At 38.4% G+C, this 6,019-nt stretch overlaps 1 pseudogene; it reads left to right on the top strand.

Moving 5' to 3' along the window:
- Window positions 1-1,275: 1,275 nt before the first annotated feature.
- On the top strand, window positions 1,276-5,239 carry LOC140938441 (ficolin-1-like; annotated as a pseudogene).
- The last annotated feature ends 780 nt before the right edge of the window (window positions 5,240-6,019 follow it).

Genomic DNA, 6,019 nt, shown 5'->3' with positions numbered 1-6,019 from the left:
AAATACAACTACAATTAAAACTCTAAAAATATACAGAAAGAGTCTAACCAAAAAAAAAAAAGAAAGAAATAAAAAATAAATTTAAAAAAAAATACAAGGTTAAAATGAATTTACATTAGTTACCTCTAAGTAAATTGACAACAGCATTTAAAACAAAAAAAATAGTTAAAAGCATTTAAAATCTTGATAGTGCCTGGGCAGCGACTGGACCGACTGTGCGCTAAAATCAAGTTCCTTAAAATAAGAGTCCTTCTTGGTATAATCCAAGATAGCGGGCAAGATGGCGAGGGTGTTGGTGACGTCACAGGCCTACAGCAGGGCCACCACCCATAAGATATAACTCATCTTGTTGCCGAGAAGAACAAAGCTTTCCACTGAAGGCAAAATCGTTTCGGAATTCTGCAACATTATAAAAACTCTAGGGGCCCCCTTGTATTACGCTGGGGGTATGAATTTGCGTGTACGTCCGAGATAGAGCTAGCGAGTGTCTAAGTGACACTAATTCATAGTTTCATCAGTTAGGCCCTGTTAACAACAATTTTGGTAGGTGAAAAAATGGCTCACACTACAACAGATTCTTTTGCAAAGTAAGCAAAATTTTTCGTAGTGCGAAGAGGGCCTTAATCTCTTGTTCAGGGAGTTTTATACCTATACTAATTCTCGACGGTAAAGTACGATTAATTTGCGGTGCCGGTCCGTGTATGATTCCGAATACAACAAGTTAGTAATTTAGTGTACTCAATGCAATAATCCCACGCGAGATAATAAAAGCTCTCTTACTCCCTTACCATCTCATAATCAACCAATGGAACTTTATCAATCTAATCCAACAGTATCGAACTTAATATTCGATGGATTTCCAAACATAATATATAATCCATATCATGTTAGTTCACCGCGCCCACAAAATCAGGTTAATGAATAAATTATTATAAAAGGAAAGAGTAGTTTTCAATTTTATTCATTGCATTTTCTGTACTCATCCAAGTTTACCAGTTAATCTAAGAAAAAAGCAAAAGGCTTAATTTGTTATCGCAGTTTTGTCGCAGCCTAGTTCTGTGACTTCATACCTAAAGACTTTTTTAAACATTTTTTTCTTAATTCTTTATTGCTTCGATGAAAAACTAAGTCGTATCAAACCCACCGTTCGCCATTAATCCCAAAATGGAAACAATAATATTTGTGGTTAGTTTAATCCAAATCCTATGCAACCGTCTTAAATGTTTAGTTCACTAACTTGTGAACCTGTGTTTTGCTTTCCCCGCTCGTACAAATATGAATCAGTTCTTCATATTGGCTCTGATGGCTTGTACGGCTGTATTCGCTGTTAGCCGTATTAACCACGTTGACTTCCAAGCCATTAACTTTTCTGAGGCTATATATGGAAAAAAGCTTGCGGCAGGTATAATTCAAAATATTTCAGTTGATTCTGAATCCGTTTGTCAATTAGCGTGTGTGCAAGATTTCCGTTGTTTGTCTTATAACTTTGCCACGATAAGCGACATGCAAGGAAAATTTAGCTGCCAGTTGAGCGACTCTGATCGATTTAGTGGACATCAAAACTTTACAGAGGACGAAGATATGCTGTATAGGGGAATGAAGGTTAGTTGTTCTCTCTGCTTGAAGTGTATTAATACTGCCATTTTATCCTCATTGTGCTATCAAAAGGTCGACTCCAATCATATATAACTATTTAAAGTGAAAAGGACTTTTTTTAGTTTCACAGAGAAAAAGTTTTAGAGACCCCTCCTTACAATAGCCTGGTAACAGCATCAGGATGGGTTTTGGGGCATTAATTTACCAAGCCCATCAAAGGTTGACATGGTTAACCACACCAACGAAGTTTCAGTGATGGTTCCGTTGAAAGAGAAGAGAAGTGATGACGGCACAAAAACTAAATTTGTGAAATTATGGGATTGGTTGCCATATCCAGAAAGAACAAGACGAAAAATGTGCTTCTGCTAAAAATTACCCTGCCGGTGCAATGTTGGAGAGCATATGAACAATGTTATGCTCCGATTACTCCAAATAAATCTCCCTAACTAGGCCTGGATCGTTAACGTTACGATCCAAGACAATTTTTTAGAAGAATTTGTAATGGAGTAATCACAGTAATCAGACCAAAGCCGTGCTTATATCTCCTCATAAATTTGCACTAAAAGACTGGTTACTGACAAGGGGGCTTTTTTTATCTTGTTCTCTCTGAATATGCAAGTCCAGGGGCGTAGCCAGCCGTTTTTTCCTGTTAATCTCAAGTTGTATTAGTTGTTAAATTCTAAGAAACCATTAGGATGGATTGGATTGGTTTGTTCAAGGTTGTCTTTTAACAACGATCAATGCGGAATAAACACGACTGTCAACAACATCAGTCCTATTCAGGACTGCGTTCACCCGGACGATGAAACTCAACCTACTTTTGAAATGACTCCTGGGTTCAAACCTTTCATAAACATAATCAAGATAATAAAAGAAAACAACAGAGACTCCTGCAGCGAATCTACTTGACAAACCAGGATGATTTTCCTAGTGAATTATGTCCCTTTTTTGCGCGCCCATGACCGTGACAGACATTGCTTCACGAGCCTGAATTGAATACAGTAGACCTTTTGGGCCCGTTTATTCAGACCACGTGAGGTTCTTTAGGGAATTTGCTTTTGTTTGTTCATAAATAGTACACACATATGCATGTGGATGCACTTGCATAGGACGACATTTGAAAGAAACAGTTCTCTGTTTTACCATCACCGGTCTGAAATGGGAAAACAAAAGATATAAGATAAAAAGGTCTATTTTACAGCGCTTTTAACATACCAATACATGAACTCAGTTTAACCCCAATTTTTGTTTAATCAGGGCTCAATGGCTTAAAGGCAGCTACACCTCTGCCAACCATGTTAATCAATCCCATAATTTCACAAATGTGAATTTTTGAGACGTCACATGTCTGTTTTCTATTGTTCCCAACAACCTAAGAGTTGGCTCACTGTATGTGTTGTGAGATGGGGCTTTAATATCGACTCAATAGATTGTCTAACCATGCATTCCCAGATCTCAAGTCCTGATCTTCCCGGCCGCCGGGAATAGAATGACCGGATCATAATTTACTTTGTTATTCTGTTGTGGGGAAGGGGGCGGGGGCCGGGGGGCGGGGAGGGAAATAAGGAACATTTTAGTTATACTTTTTTTTCAAAAAAGTTGTGTTTCAAAACTGACAAGCTAAGTTGTCTTCTGTATCTTCGAAAACAGAGTATATGTGAGTCTGAAAACTCTCTTTGTGGTGAAAGAGGAATCTGCATCCCTGACTACGAAGAAGACAAGTTCACCTGCCTGTGTGCTGTGGGTTACACAGGGATACCTTGCAGTAAGTACATTAAATAACTAACAATCGTATAACCTAGCTAAAAAAAGCATCCTTTGCTGTATGTCTGTGCGTTGTGTGTTTGCCGTTACAATCCATGATATCAAAAAGCCAGAGATCACTAATCATTTTTCACGTCTACTAGATAGAAGAATAGTTCCCCCCTCCCCCCCCCCCCCGCGAAAAAAAAAAGAAAGACTCTTCTGCACATCATTTTGATGTTTTCGATTATAGGAATGGTCATAAGCATTATATTTGAAGCACTTAACGATCTTTTGAAACTGAATTGGATGTTCTTTAAAAGGGTGCTATATAAAAAGCGTCTTACAGGCCATAAAAACTAAATGTGTCTCTTTCATATGATCTTTTTTAGAACCAAAAAGTTGCTGGCAACTTCTTCAAGATGGGTTTGTTAGCAACGGAATATATATGGTCAATCCAGATGGCGGTAAAACAATAAAAGTTCTGTGTGATATGGTGACGGACGGTGGGGGATGGACTGTTTTTCAGAGACGTATGGATGGATCTGTTGACTTTTATCTTGATTGGGTGGCTTAAAAAACTGGTTTTGGTAATCTTAAGGGTGAGTTCTGGCTTGGAAACGACAATCTTCACCGTATGACCGCTGCAGAAGAGATGAAGCTGCGAGTTGGCTTGGAAGACTTTGAGGGTGACGTCAGATACGCTGAGTACACGACATTTAAGGTGGCTGACGAGGGAAATAAATACCGGCTTCGTATTGATGGATACAAGGGCACGGCTGGGGACTCCCTGTTAAACAAGCAGAGTGCAAAGTAAGAGGCGTAATATCAATATCAGTTTTGTCCCATTACAGAGTCCATGATAAAGAGCTGATTGTGCTAATAATCATTTCTATAACAAGATTTCACAAATCTGATTGGCTATCAGCTGTCCTGATTTCAGCACTAATAGGACAGTTCGGAATCGCGCGGAATTTTGTGTATATTTTTTTTCATCATAAAATATCACAAGTTTTGTTATAATTATGATGAACTGGTAACAGAACTTTGTGTTGTCCAATTCTGTCCGTAATCATACTTGTGATTAAACTTCTTAGACCGAATCGGACTCCACTAAGTCCTAGCCTCTGGTGCTATTAGAGGCCGAGACTTTCAACCTTTTACTTGAATTCGTAAATAAAGTACAAAAAATATTTATGACTGGCATGCAGTTAGCAGGGCTAGTCGAGGCAGGGCAGGGTACATAATTACAGTGCTACAAGCTGAATAAATACCAAAAAATTAGACATTATATAGACTCTATATATAAGTATATATTTTATATAAACAATTATTATTCTACTTTAATAGAAGGGAAACAATTGGAGTGAATTTTAAAGAATAAAGGACAAGAGAATTAGTTTTTCGTTTACAAAATAATCGTCTCTACGTCAATATAGCAGTCTTTAGTTTGAATTATATAAGGTAGCGTTCCTATTATTGATCTTTTGAAGCGCTTTTTTTCCGTCTTTTTTACTTTCTTTTAAGAATTTGCGGTATCACGCTCCAAATTTTGACCCCAATACCCGAGGAAGCAATTCATTTGCCACTGAAACAGATTTTTTAGTATGAAAATGTTCAGAGGTTGAGACTTTTAAAAGCATTTTACCTTTTTCTAATCTATAGCAATAAAATGTTTACTACAAAGGATCAAGATAACGACGGTGCAGAATCCAATTGTGCTGTACGAAGTAAAGGCGCCTGGTGGTACAGGAGTTGTCATGCAGCCAACCTCAACGGACTATGCCTTAGTGGTCCAACCGATTCATCGAGCTACCCTACAGGAATCACATGGTATCATTTCAGGGGATATAGATATTCCCTGAAACGTACAGAGATGAAAATAAGACCTAACACATAAAAACACACCCGAGCATCTTACTGACTAGTTACTGTGTTTTGTGACTGTGTTGAGATGCACTCCAGCGTTGTTATATCCTTATAACTTTTATTTAAACGCCAGACTCATCACAGGTTTCTCAGTTTCTGTGCCCGTATTTTTACTGCAGCTGTGAACATGCACAAAAGCCAGGCAGGCTTTTTCTGAATAAATTGATTTCATCTTGGTATGTTATATAGTGACGATATCTTTGGAAAACGTTCATAGCTTGTTCATTATCTTTCCCTTTAGTTCACATTTATGTCTATTGAGTATGAAAGTGCTAAAAAGTATGACAAAATTTCCAGAAGATCCGAGTGGCTCCCAGTATAAATGTACCCACCGCTTACTAGGACCTTATTCTCAGACGCTAGCAAAGTAGGTCTCCCCTTGCAGTAAGCCTCCGTCTCTCGACTTGACGAATAAAATAATCATCCCCAGAGCTAATTTGAGTATGAATTAAGGGCTCTCTCCTCCGCAGAGGCTCCAGCTGGGTATCCCTAAAAAAAATAGCAATAATCGAAAAAAAAAAAAAATAAATAAGAAAGAAAGCGCGCGGGGGACGATGGGAAGAGGGAAAAGGAGCCTCTCTTCTCTCTTTTCCCTTCCCATCGTGCCCCGTGCTCTCCCTTTTTCTTTCTCCCTAGCCTCCCCGCAACACAAAGAGGCCTTGGCTGCGGATGAGAGAGAATTAAGGGTTAATCAAAAGCTATCGTTTTCAAATCAAGTAAGGTAAGTGCTCTTTAAATCAGGGGAAAATAA

Source organism: Porites lutea, chromosome 5, assembly GCF_958299795.1.
Source record: "Porites lutea chromosome 5, jaPorLute2.1, whole genome shotgun sequence".
Classification (NCBI taxonomy): domain Eukaryota; kingdom Metazoa; phylum Cnidaria; class Anthozoa; order Scleractinia; family Poritidae; genus Porites; species Porites lutea.
The sequence above is the reverse complement of the archived record's forward strand: the minus strand, read 5'-3'. Positions and strand labels throughout refer to the sequence as shown.